We start from the raw sequence: 13,926 nt of genomic DNA, 5'->3' as shown, positions 1-13,926 counted from the left end.
TGCCCACCTGACCAATTTATTGATATCTTCCTGCAGTCTACAGCTTCCATCTTCAGTATCAACCACGCAGCCAATTTTAGTGTCATCTGCAAACTTCTGAATCATACCCCATATATTCAAGTCTAGATCATTGATATATACTACAAAATGAAAGGAACCTAGTACTGAGCCCTGCGGAACCCCAGTGGTAACAACCTTCCAGTCACAAAAACACCCATCGACCATTACCCTCTGCTTCCTGTCCCCTAGCCAGTTTTGAATCCAACTTGACACTTTGCCCTGGATCCCATGGGCATTTAACTTTGTGACCAGTCTGCCATGTGGAACCTTATTAAAAGCCTTGCTAAAGTCCATATACACTACATCAAATGCACTGTCCTCATCTACCTCTTTGTTACCTCCTCAAAAAATTCAATCAAATTTGTCAGATACGACCTTCCCTTAACAAATCCATGCTGACTATCCTTGATTAATCCATGTCTTTCTAAATGAAGATTTATCCTGTCCTTCAGAATTCTTTCCAATAATTTTCCCACCACCGAGGATAGGCTGACTGACCTGTAATTACTTGGTCTATCTTTTTCTCCCTTTTTAAACAAGAGTACCACATTAGCAGTCCTCCAGTCCTCCGGCACCACACCTGAAGCCAGAGAGGATTGAAAAATGATGTTCAGGGCCTTTGCTATTTCCTCTTTTGCTTTGTTTAACAGCCTGGGATACATTTCATCCGGGCCTGGGGATTTATCCACTTTTAAAGCTGCTAAACCTCTTCCTCTGTTGCTACGTTTATTTCATCTAATATTTCACACTCCTCCCCACTGATAGCAATGTCTGCTTCTCCCCTTTCCTTTGTGAAAACAGGCGCAAAATATTTATTAAGAACCCTACCGACAGTTCCTGTCTCCACACACAGGTTTGCCTCATGATCTCTAATAGGCCCTAGCCCTTCTTTAGTTATCCTCTTACTCTTAATATAGTGTTGTGGCTACTAAAAGTAAGTTACATTTATTCTCACAACATATCAAAGTGCTACACTTCGTTACATTAATGGGGGCTGTACTGGCTGTCGACTTCGCCCTCCAGGATCTACGGCGGAGGGAGCGAAGGCAGTGAGAAAGACTGGAGCATGTGGCCAGAGGGAGGAGAAGGGTCACCAGGACTCTCAACAGGAGGCTTTACCGTCCGAGGATATTCCGAGAGCACTTCTCCTACCTCCAATTAAGCGAGGAGCAGTGTATTAGAAGGCTCCGCTTCATTAAGAAGGTGGTCACAGAATTCTGCCACCTCCTACGACCAGATCTCAAGCCTCAGATCAGGGCAACCATGGCTCTCTCAGTGGCCGTCAAGGTCACCGTCGCCCTCAATTTCTTTGCCAGTGGATCCTTCCAGTCTGTAACAGGAGACATAGCTAACATCTCACAGTTCGCCATCCATCACTGCATCTGGGAGGTCACAGAAGCTCTCTAGGTTAGGAGAAGGGACTACATTTCCTGCCACATCACCAGAGAGAAGCAGGACAAATGTGCATGTGGCTTTGTCAGGATAGCGGGCTTGCCCATGGCGCAGGGCATCATTGACGGGCACCACATAACAATCCTGAGATCTTCCATAACCGCAAAGGCAACCACTCACTTAATGTGCAGCTGGTGCGCGACCACAGACAGCAAATCCTCAATGTGACGCCTTCATCCTGCACCAGACTGATGTGCCAGCACTATTCCAGCCACCATGTCAAGCTCGCGGCTGGCTGCTCGGAGACAAGGGCTATCCGCTCTCCACCTGGCTCATGACTCCCCTCCGCAACCTCAACACTCCTGCTCAGCACTCATATAATGAGAGCCATGCCGCCACCAGGAACATCATCGAGCAGACCATCAGGGTGCTCAAGCAACGGTTCCGCTGCCTCAGGAGGAGCCTTCCAGTACTCGGCTGAGCGGGTGTCCCATTTCGTCGTGGTCTGCTGTATGCTCCACAACTTGGCCATCATGAGAGCCCAGCCCTTGCCACCAGGGTTTGCAGGACTACCTCAGGAGGAGGAAGAGGGAGAGGAGGGGGAGAAGGAGGAGGAGGAACAGGAGCGGTCCATGACCACCTCATCAGACTGCGGTTCCAATAAATTAAACCGCAGATCCCCATTGCTCACCACATCCCCATCATTCCATCTGTGTTGCAGGCCATATCACAGCACAAAGCTGAAACGAGAGACACCACAAAATAATCCAAACTGAATTAATAAATTTATCAATAATCAGTCAACACATATTTACAGCAACATTATTACCTATTCACCTTTGTGCAATCCCTTAGTGCCTCTTGTTACTGCGCCTTTGCCTGCTCTAGTGCTCCTACGAAGTGTTGGCCCAGTGGCTGAGCAGGGCTGGTGGAAGGCTGCTGAGTGTCCATGCAGGAGACTTCAGATGGCATTGCAGGACGCCCTCCACCAGCTCTGGACCTGGAAGGCCCGGCTATAGACTGCATCATCTCAGCATGTGTGGCAGCAGTCTGGGCTGGCTGGATGGCAGGCAGCAACAAGGGCAATGGTGGAGTGGCAGTGGTGGGAGTGGGAATGCTGTTATCCTGAGAGTGCACAGCAGCTTCCTGCTCCACTGACCCACTGCCACCCCCCAACCCCCACCCCCCCAACCGCCCCCGGGGCAGCACTCAGCATCCCTAGTAATCTGTTGGAGCACAGATTGATGGCCTGCTGCAACACCATGAAAGCCCCAGTCATCAGTGGTAGACACAGTCACAATGGCAGCAGCCAGAGCTTGCGTTGCATCAAGCTGAGACTGCATGAGAGCAGTCCGAGATTTGATGGCACCAAGCATAGACTGCATTACAGCACTAAGACGTTGCGTCGCTTCCACCTGTGCTGCAATAGAAGCTGACAGATTGCCCATCACACGCGGCATCAGGTCTGGATCACCACGGTCTCTCCGGGAGCCTGCCATCCTTTGCAGACTGGACATGAAGGGCTCCATGTTGTGCGCAGAGCTCTGTGCAATATTGGAGTTGGACTCCTTGCTCCTTACCATTGCCGAGAGGCTCACAGGCACCCTTGCCATTGCACCTATCATCTCTGTGTGCATGCTCATTGTGGTGTATGTAACCTGTTCCACCTTAAGAGAACTACTTTAAGAGATGTACTACTTTCTCTTGGCTGCTGTATACTGTAATACCGGTGGTGACCACACCGGTATATAAGTGTTGTGTAAGGATTTGCTGGGCAGTTCAGCCCTGACCTCCGAATAGTAAAGACCTGTTAAAAGTTATTCTTGTTGTCTGTGTCCAGTGATTGATCCTAAACATAACTGGGACACACAGACTCAACAGTGGCGATGAGTCCGATCTTACCCTGCGGCAATTTTACATCCAAGGCAGCTTCGCCCTCAAAGCGGGCGTCGAGAAGAGGCATCCGCCCTGGTCATCCTGCTGAGCACCATCGCACGGGAGGCATCGAGAACCCGGGTTAAAAAGAAAAAGAATTCTGACCACGAAGCCCTCCATCAGCGACAGGCAGTGATCATCCCTTCTACCACGGTGGTGGGTAAGCCGATCAGCGACACGAGCAGAAAGTCGGCCGCGTTGACTGTGGAGTAGGGGAGGGAAAACGGAGGAATAAGGGTGGAGAGCTCGACCACGGCCGGTAGAAAGGGCCGGGCTGCAGTCGAGGCCGAGAGGCGCAGCGAATGGGGCAGCTTAAGGCTCGAGAGCCGCGGAGAATTCAAACGCAGCCGGTGTAAAGGACCGGGCTGCAAGCGGGGCTGCGAGGCAAAGCAGCGTCGGGGAGTGAGAACCACTGGGGAGGCGAGAACGGCAGCAGCAAGGCAATCGCCATTGCAGCCAGCGGGGGAAGAAGGCAAACACGGGAATCCGCCATTGTAGTCGGCGGGGGAAGAAGACGAGCGCGGGAAAGACCGCCAAGTGCGGGAAGCCACCATTTTAGTAGGCGGGGGAAGAAGACAAGTGCGGGAAGCCGCCATTTTGAGAAAAAGAAAAAGAAATTTAAAAACTTGCAAGGATGCCTAAACATGGGAGCATTAATACCTTTGATAGTGATATCGAAGATTGGACCACATATGTAGAACGCATGGAAGTTTATTGTAAAGCAAATAAGGTACCAGATGATGAGAAAGCACTAACCTTATTAAGCGCAATGGGTGCGAAGACATATGGGCTATTGAAGCACCTTCTATCACCAAATAAACCGACGGATCAGACTTTCGCGAATATTGTTACTGTCCTGAAAAATCATTTAAACCCCACGCAGCTGATGATAGCGGAACGATTTAAATTTTACAGGAGAACGCAGTTGAAAGACGAAAGCAACGCTGAACTTTTAATTGAACTACGTAAGCTATCGAAGTACTGTCAGTTTGGAACAGGACTAGCAGATGCGCTGAGAGATAAATTTGTGTGTGGATTGTTAAAAGAAGGAACACAAAAGCGACTGCTTGAGGAGAATGATCTTATGCTTGATAAAGCTGTCACTATTGCAGCATCACAAGAAGCCGCAGCGAGAGGCACTGCGGAAATGCAGCTACGGTCACCGGAACTCTGCACCAATCAAATGGTCTTGAGTACAGTAAAATGTTATCGTTGTGGAAAGAAAACGCACAATCAGAACCAGTGCTGGTTCAAAAATCAGGAATGCAGAAAATGTGGCAGGCTTGGTCACATAGCTAAAGTATGCCGGTCAGGAAAGAAGACCAGCAACAAAAAGTCACCGCAGGAAAAGTACAGAAAGGTACACAAGGTGACAGAGAACAGTTCGAACGAACAGAAGTCAGATTCAGACTCCAGCAGTAATAAACTGGGTAGCCTAAGAGTACACAATGTTGGTAAGGAAGCAGACCTCCAAACAATTTGGGTCACACTTCAGATAGCAAGAGTCCAAGTGAAGATGGAATTGGACACTGGATCGGCATTGACGGTCATGAATAAGAAAGATTACAAAAGGTTATTCCCACATATTCCCCTACGGGATACGGAGATTGTATTGAAAACATACATGGGGCAAAGAGTATACCCCATCGGGAAGATAGAGGTAAAGGTGGTCCACAAGGGCAAAGAAAGCCGAGGAATGGACTTATATGTGCTACCTGAGGGAGGTCCACCACTACTGGGACGGGAGTGGATTAGGAAAATAAATATGGGCTTGCATTCCTTAAAAGCACTAACGGTAGATTCCGGTACAAAAGATGTCAAACCTAAACGATTGTCCAGAATATTGGACGATGCTAAAGAGGTGTTCCAACAGGGACTGGGAACACTGAGAGGAATTACGGCAAACATCAAAGTTGAAGAACATGCAAACCCGAAATTTTTCAAAGCCAGACCGGTACCTTATGCAATACGACCTGCTGTGGAAGCTGAGCTGGAAGGGCTAGAATGTTCAGGAGTACTGTCTAAGGTAGACTGAAGTGAGTGGGCCATGCCCATTGTCCCCGTCATGAAGCGTTCATCGAGTAACAAGCCAGGGGAACCGGGGAAGGTTCGCATCTGTGGAGATTTCAAGATCACTGTTAATCCGGTGCTTCACACGGTGCAGTATCCGCTTCCGCGGATTGAGGATATCTTCGCTTCGTTGTCTGGCGGGAAACACTTCACCAAGATAGACCTGGCGCAGGCGTACTTACAGATGGAAGTTGAGGAAGAGTCACGCCAGTATCTCACGATCAACACGCATAGAGGCTTGTACCGGTATAATAGACTGGTTTTTGGAGTGGCATCGGCTCCAGCAATTTGGCAGAGGGCCATGGAGCAGGTATTACAGGGAATTCCAGGTACACAATGTTACCTGGACGATATTCTGATTACAGGAGATGATGACGAGGAACACCTTGCAAACTTGGAACTGGTGCTCACCAGATTGAAAGAATATGGTCTTCGAGTTAATCGCCAGAAATGTGAATTCTTTCAGAAGCGGATCTCGTACTGTGGTCATGTCATTGACCAGGAGGGGCTTCATAAGTCTCCTGACAAGATCGAAGCTGTTGTGAAGGCTCCCGCTCCGGATAATGTATCCCAATTGAGGTCGTTTCTAGGGTTGTTTCTGCCAAATTTATCCATGGTGCTGCACCCGCTGAATGCTCTTTTGCAGAAGGGAGTACCATGGAAGTGGAGCGAGGACTGTAAGAGGGCCTTTCGCGAAAGCAAGGCATTGATCACCTCAGAGGAAGTGTTGGCTCACTTCAACCCAACGCTGCCTATTTGTTTGGCTTGTGATGCTTCTCCATATGGTATTGGGGCAGTACTCTCACACAAGTTGCCAAATGGCCAGGAGAGGCCAGTTGCGTTCGCATCCAGATCATTGACCTCCGCTGAGCGCAACTATGCTCAGATAGATAGGGAGGCTCTCAGCCTTGTGTGGGGAGTAAAGAACTTTAATCATTACCTGCAGGGCCAAAAGTTTACGCTTCTGACAGACCACCAGCCGTTGGTATACATTTTTAACCCTAAGAAGGGTGTTTCGGTGATGACAGCACAGAGACTCCAGAGATGGTCCCTTTTCCTAGGGGCACATCAATATCAGATAGAATTCAAAGGTACAAAGCAGCATGGTAATGCTGATGGGCTGTCGCGCCTGCCACTACCTACAGAGGAGGAGGCACCGACGGTTGACCCTGTTGAGTTATTTCACTCGACCATCATCGAATGTTTACCAGTCACCAATGCAAGTATTGAAAGAGAAACCAGGAAGGACCCGACACTGTCCAGGGTCTACGAAGTGACAGTGAAGGGATGGCCAGCACATGGTGATCCACTGTTACCGGCATTCTTAGCAAGACGAGAACAGCTGTCCGTCTGTCAAGGAACATTGATGTATGGAAGAAGGGTGATTATTCCTCCTAAGTTAAGAGAGAGAGTTCTAAAGGAACTGCATGAAGGTCATCTGGGGGGAGTCAAGATGAAAAGCCTCGCTAGGGCTTATGTGTGGTGGCCGGGTATCGACCAACAGATAGAGGAGCTGACGAAAAGCTGCTCAGGGTGCCAAAAAGTGCAAAATGCACCTCCGATTGCACCGCTGCATCCATGGGAATGGCCTTCAACCCCATGGCAACATGTACATATTGACTTTGCTGGTCCTTTCATGGACTCCATGTTTTTAATTGCGGTGGACGCACATTCTAAATGGCCAGAAGTGATTAAGATGACTACCACTAACTCGGAAAAGACGATCACGGTGTTAAGAACGATATTTGCGAGAAATGGATTGCCAGAACAAATATGTTCAGACAACGGACCGCAGTTCGTGTCAGAAGAATTCCAGAGATTCATGAAGAAGAATGGGGTGAAACATTATACCTCTGCCCCATATCATCCGGCTACAAACGGGTTGGCCGAGAGATTTGTACAAACGTTCAAAAAAGCGATAAAGTCCATGAGCGAAGATCAGATTCCACTACAACACAAGGTGGACAAATTCCTAATGGCATATCGAAATGCCACCCATGCAGTGACAAACCAAAGTCCTGCCATGATGTTCTATAACAGGAGGTTGCGGTCCAGGTTGGACTTGTTAAAACCAAATGTGCGGAGGGAAGTTGAAAACAAACAGTTCCAGCATATAAATAACAAGACCACTCGGAGTTTCGAAATAGAACAACCAGTGTTAGCCCGGGATTATAAAAATGAGAAATGGCAATCTGGAACAATTCGGGCCGGACAAGGACCCCTGATGTACACGGTAGATGTTGGTGAAAATGTAATACGGCGTCATGCTGACCAACTGGTAGAATCGAGAACAAGGGTCGAACCCATGGTTACGGCAGAGACAACCGTGGAAGAAGTTAGTGAACCTGAAGCATCTACCTCAGAAGTGAATGTACCTGATGATGATGTCCAATCCATAAGAGACCAACTAGATGAGTCACCCCAACAACGAGAATCAGAGACCCCTGAAAGGCGTTATCCAACTCGAATCAGGAGGCCTCCTCAGAGACTGAGGCCTAGAAATTCAGTTGGCGCCGCGCCAGGGCTTTAGCGCCGGAAAGTTAGCGCCGGCGCTAATTCCCCCTGCGCGCGCCAAAAATTCAGTAGCGCCGCGCCCAAACGGCTGCCGGCGCTACTGAAGGGTGTTTGCGCCTGAAAATGGGCGCTACCTGCCGCATTGCAGCGCTATTCCGGTGCTGCGGCGCCCGATGCGGTGTGGCAGGCTCGGGAAGTGCAGGCCTCCTTCTTCAGTTAAGGAGGAGCTGCCTGCACCCGCCCGCTGGCCGGTAAAATCTTCACAAAAATGAGCCCGGCACCTCGGGGAAGTGCCGGGCTCGCAGCCCAGAAGCATCTGTTCCGCGGGGGGGGGGTGGAGGAGTCCGGGGAGGGAGGTGCGGGCAGGCGGCCGGCGCAAACTCCTGTAAGACTCGGTTGCCAGAGTCTTAGTTGCGGCTGCCACGGGCGAGGCGGCCGCAACTCAATTTCGGCGCTGGGGCCCGTCACCACGGCAACCGGGACGCTGCGCACACCGATGACGTCATCGGTGCCAGCGCAGTGCAACCGGTCTACCGCCGATGGTAGGGCCACAGGGAATTTCTGAACCGGCTGTAAGTCCAGCGCAATGACCTCTAGCGCCGCAAAATGGGCGCAAAGCCCACTCAATTTCTAGGCCTGAATCTTTGAACTGTTTTGCATGAAGTTGTATATATGTTATTATGTTATGTTAAATGGGGATATAACTGTTAAGCTAAAAAGGGAGGATTGTGGTGTATGTAACCTGTTCCACCTTAAGAGAACTACTTTAAGAGATGTACTACTTTCTCTTGGCTGCTGTATACTGTAATACCAGTGGTGACCACACAGGTATATAAGTGTTGTGTAAGAGTTGCTGGGCAGTTTAGCCCTGACCTCCGAATAGTAAAGACCTGTTAAAAGTTATTCTTGTTGTCTGTGTCCAGTGATTGATCCTAAACATAACTGGGACACACAGACTCAACACTCATCACTCTTCTAAAGGCCTCCTCATCAAGGTCCTCAACTCAGTCCTGTGCAGCAGAACTCATGCGCAAACTCGCCCTCCGGGAAGCTGACTCCTGAGCTACCCGTTTCCCCTGGCCTTGCTGCAGCCCTCTCATCCCCAGTGGATCACCCTGTGCAGATCCCGCTACTAAACTACCCTCTAAAGCACGCGTGTCTGAGCTGATGCCTGTGGGTGAGACATGTAGTGACGTGGTGTGTTCTTCCTTGTTCTCTTTTCCGCCTTGCTCTCTATGGTGCCCTCAAGGACAGGCTGCTCAGGTGCTTGCTAAGTAACTGAAAGCATAAAGGCACAAGTCAGGTTAAGGTGAGGAGAGGGGGGCAGGAAGCGAGAAATGCATGCATACAGCATGATTAGCTGGAAAGTGCAAAATGCTTGTGGGGTGAGGGGGAAGTGGGATGTGAGAAGAAGGGGTAGGGATGAACATACTGTTGTTGTCCCAAAGTGGGTTAATGTTGCTGGTGGTCACAGCGCCCACCACCTGGCGCCCACTAATCTGCAGCACTCGATTCTCCAGCTCACACCGTGGTTGGGTGTCGGCTTGTTCCCCGCCTGCGTGCTCCTGCTCCCTCCTGTTGTGAGCCACCTTGGCCTGCAAGAGAAAGGAAAGTACGTGTGTGAGTGTGGAGCAATGTGTCTGGGTGATGTGCCTGCCATAGTTGAATGGCTGTCATTGGGTGCAAGGTGTGAGATGTGGGTGTGTGTTGTTTTTTTTTAATTCATTCATGGGATGTGGAAGTCGCTAGCAAGGCCAGCAATTATTGCCCATCCCTAATTGCCCTTGAGAAGGTGGTGCTGAGCCGCTTTCTTGAACCGCTGCAGTCCGTGTGGTGAATGTACTCCCACAGTGCTGTTAGGGAGGGAGTTCCAGGATTTTGACCCAGCGATGATGAAGGAACGGCAATATTTTTCCAAGTCAGAATGGTGTGTGTCTTGGAGGGGAACTTGGAGGTGGTGGTGTTCCCATGCACCAGCTGCCCTTGTCCTTCTCGGTGGGAGAGTTTGCGGGTTTGGGAGGTGCTGCCAAAGAAGCCTTGGTGAGTTGCTGCAGCGCATCTTGTAGATGGTACACACTGCAGCCACTGTATGCCGGTGGTGGAGGGATTGAATGTTTGAGGGAGTGGATGGGGTGCCAATCAAGCGGGCTGCTTTGTCCTGGATGGTGTCGAGATTGTTGAGTGTTGTTGGAGCTGCACTCATCCAGGCAAGTGGAGAGTATTCCATCACACTCCTGACTTGTGCCTTGTAGGTGGTGGAAAGACTTTGGGGAGTCAGGAGATGAGACACTCACCGCAGAATACCTAGCCTCTGACCTGCTCTTGTTGCTACAATATTTATGTGGCTGGTCCAGTTAAGTTTCTGGTCAATGGTAACTCCCAGGATGTTGATGGTGAGGGATTCGGCGATGGTAATGCCATTGAATGTCAAGGGGTGGTGGTTAGACTCTCTCTTGTTGGAGATAGTCATTGCCTGGCACTTGTGTGGCGCAAATGTTACATTCCAGTTAGCAGCCCAAGCCTGAATGTCATCCAGGTCTTGTTGCATGCGGGCATAGGCTGCTTCATTATCTGAGGAGTTGTGAATGGCGCTGAACACAGTGCAATCATCAGCGAACATTCCCATTTCTGACCTTATGATGGAGAGAAGGTCATTGATGAAGCAGCTGAAGATGGTTGGTAGATGGAGATTGTTGGTGGGTGAATGCTGGGGATGTGATGCTTTGGGCAGTATGTGCAGACTGTGGTTTAGATGGTGGTATGTAGCATTTGTTGAAGCATTGACTCACCCTGACCACCTGAGTGAGGTTGTTAAATTTTTTCCTGCACTGTGTGTGTGTCCTGGGGACCACAGTGCAGTCCGAGACGTGCTGGGCTACCTCCCTCCACATGGTGTGGAAGACTTGTGGTGAGGGCCTCCTGCCACTTGCCGGGTAGAGCACCGCCTTCCATCTTTCCACTGCGAACACCAATGCCTTCAATGCACGGTCGCAGAATCTGCGGGCTCTCTCCTTGGGGCGTTGATCTGCCATCATTATGGCTGCTTGAGTCGTCCGGCTCCTTCTCCTTGACCTGCTGTTGCTGGCTGAAATGGCTGCACAGCCAGCAATGATGAGAATGGGGTTCTGTGGCATCAATGAACCTCCCCTTTAAGAACTGGATAGAGCCTGTGGCAATGATGACTTGTGATTAGACTGCACCTGAATTGTTCAGCCCTTCGAGTTTAACACCACTGAGCTGGGCCATTAGTACTTGATTTAGCGCTCCAATCCTTTCGAAGATGTAACTAGCAGGGTAGATAAAGGGGAACCAGTGGATGTAGTATATTTGGATTTCCAAAAGGCATTTGATAAAGTACCACATAAAAGGTTGCTACGTAAGATAAGAGCTCGTGGGGTTGGGGGTAATAAGCAAGCTGTTAGAAGGATACAAAGAGGCTGCAAAGGGATACAGACAGATTAAGCGAGTGGGCAATAAGGTGGCAGATAGAGTATAATATGGGGGAATGTGCGGTTATTCACTTTGGTAAGATGAATAGAACCACAGAATATTTTTTAAATGGTGAGAGATTTAGGTGTCCTCATACAGGAAACACAGAGGCTAAAATTTTGCTCACCTCGGTGGGTCTGGTGCAGCATGTGTAGGTGGTGGGTTGCGACCCCGCTGCTGGCTCCAACCCGTTGTCTAAAATGGGGCTTGTTAAGCCCGCCCAGTGCATTTTCTGGCCCAATTAGATGGAGCGGGACTGGTGACATCATTCATCTCACGTCTTGAGCCAGTTTCTTTAAAGGGACCATGGCCACCTTACTTTTGACATTTGTGCTGTCAGTGTTCAACAGCATTGAAGTGCTGCAAACACTGACAATCACTGTACAGAGGTGCAGGGCTGCACCCAGGCTCTCCCATGACTCCCTCCATATGCTTATGGAGGGAGTCAGAGCACGCAGGGAGGTCCTCTTCCCTTCCGATCGGCGGAAGAGACCTCCCTAGGAGACCAAGACAGCCTGGTTTCACATTGCAGAGGATGTCACAAGCAGGGATGTGGTCAGGAGGACCAGGCTGCAGTTGTGCAAACCTTTCACTGATCTCATTAAATCAGGAGATGCGAGTGCAAATCCACACTCAACATCATCCTGCTTTGCCTCTCATCACATCTCCATCACACTACTTTCCCTACCCTACTCCTGCACATCCTTACTCACACCAACTTACCTTGCACCTCCACCCATCCCTCTCTATCTACATTATCACATCCCCATCTCACTAGACACCCCTCACACTCACCCTCATCCTAGCGCAATCGTACCAACTAACAACACACTGTTATGAATCTTATGATCCATGAAGAAAGACTCATGAAATAACACTGGATGGCCAGCTGGTGGCACCATCCAAGGAGTATAAATACTCGGGCGTGGGCCCAGCTTGCACAAGACATTTTGTAAACAGGACCTAGTGAAAGATAACTAGACCTCCATGTTTTGAAACAAGTTGATTAATGCCTTGCTTTATACTCGAACCAAGTGCGTAGAGAGTTTTATTACGTCAATTTAATCAACTTGATATCGACTCCACGCTCTGAATGATTTTGGGAACAGCCAGCTACGACTTCAACTGCAGAAGGCAACTCCGGCATAGAAATCAATCTATCATGGCCAAGCTACTCAGATCCCCCCGTCTTGACCTGGACCCAAACTCACCTAAACTGCTAAGGTATGGAAACCCTGGTATCGTAACTTCAGCAACTTCCTCAGAATGTGTGGTGGGAATGTTCCTGATCAATTAGAGATACTTGCCAATTATGTATCTCCTCATGTGTTTGACTATATCGAAGACTGTGTAGACTATGACTCAGCTATTCTAATATTACAGCGACTATATGTTAAGGCCCCAAACAAAATTTTTGCTCGGCATCTATTGGCCACAACTCGACAACAACCTGAGGAATCACTTGACAAATTCCTCCAAAAGCTTCGCAGGCTCAGCAAGGATTGTAACCTGAAAGCTGTCACAGCTGAGCAGTACCAGAAGGAGCTAATTCGCGATTCCTTTATTAATGGAATTATGTCTCCCTTCATACGCCAGCATCTGTTGGAGAATAAAACCCTCGAGTTACAGGCTGCCTATGACCAGGCGTGATCCCTGGAATTAGCAAAGAGGAATGCAGATACCTATCTTTTACCTCGTGCATGGGCTGCAGCTATCACTTTTAATGACTCCTTCGATAGGTCTCGGGCGGAAGCCCTCACTGATGATGACTCTAACCTAGCGGATGACAACCCTACCCTAGAAGACTTCACTGATGATGACCCTGCCCTAGCGGCATCTTGGCAATCTGGAAGGAAGTGTTTCTTCTGTGGAGGTGCATTCCATTATAGGAAATTTTGTCCTGCTCGTAACGCAACCTGCAATCATTGCAGCAAGAAAGGTCACTTTTCTAAGGTATGCCATTCAAGAGCCTCTGTTAGTAAGAAAGGCCCCTTTTCTAAGGTATACTGGTCGAGAGCTCCTGTTAGTTTTGCAGCTACTATCTATGAAACTGCTCCTCCCCCAAGAACCGCTACTAAGATTACAGCTGTCAAGGGTAAAATTGCCCCATCTCCCATCACAGCTGTTTTTCCCCAAAGTCTGTCCCATGCAGCCATGAAGGTTTCGGTAAATGGACACATTCTGAACGCACTAATCGACTCATGCAGCTCTGACAGCTTCATTAGTGAGCGGGCTGTCAGTAAGTTAAAACTGCGTATTTGCCCCTCGGAGAGGGAAAATGCAATGGCTCTGACGACACTGACCACCAATTCTTCTGGCTTTTGTCTTGGCGACCTTATTCTCAATGGCCGCACTTATCTTTCCACCCGGCTCGGGTGCTCAAAAACCTATGCAGTGATGTGCTCCTGGGACAGGATTTCCAGAAACAACACAAAAGACAAACTTTCGAGTTTGGAGGGTCAAAGC

Source organism: Somniosus microcephalus, chromosome 14, assembly GCF_052327205.1.
Source record: "Somniosus microcephalus isolate GS21.2 chromosome 14, FLI_Smic_1.0, whole genome shotgun sequence".
NCBI classification, from domain to species: Eukaryota; Metazoa; Chordata; class Chondrichthyes; order Squaliformes; family Somniosidae; genus Somniosus; species Somniosus microcephalus.
This window is presented reverse-complemented; position numbering follows the sequence as displayed.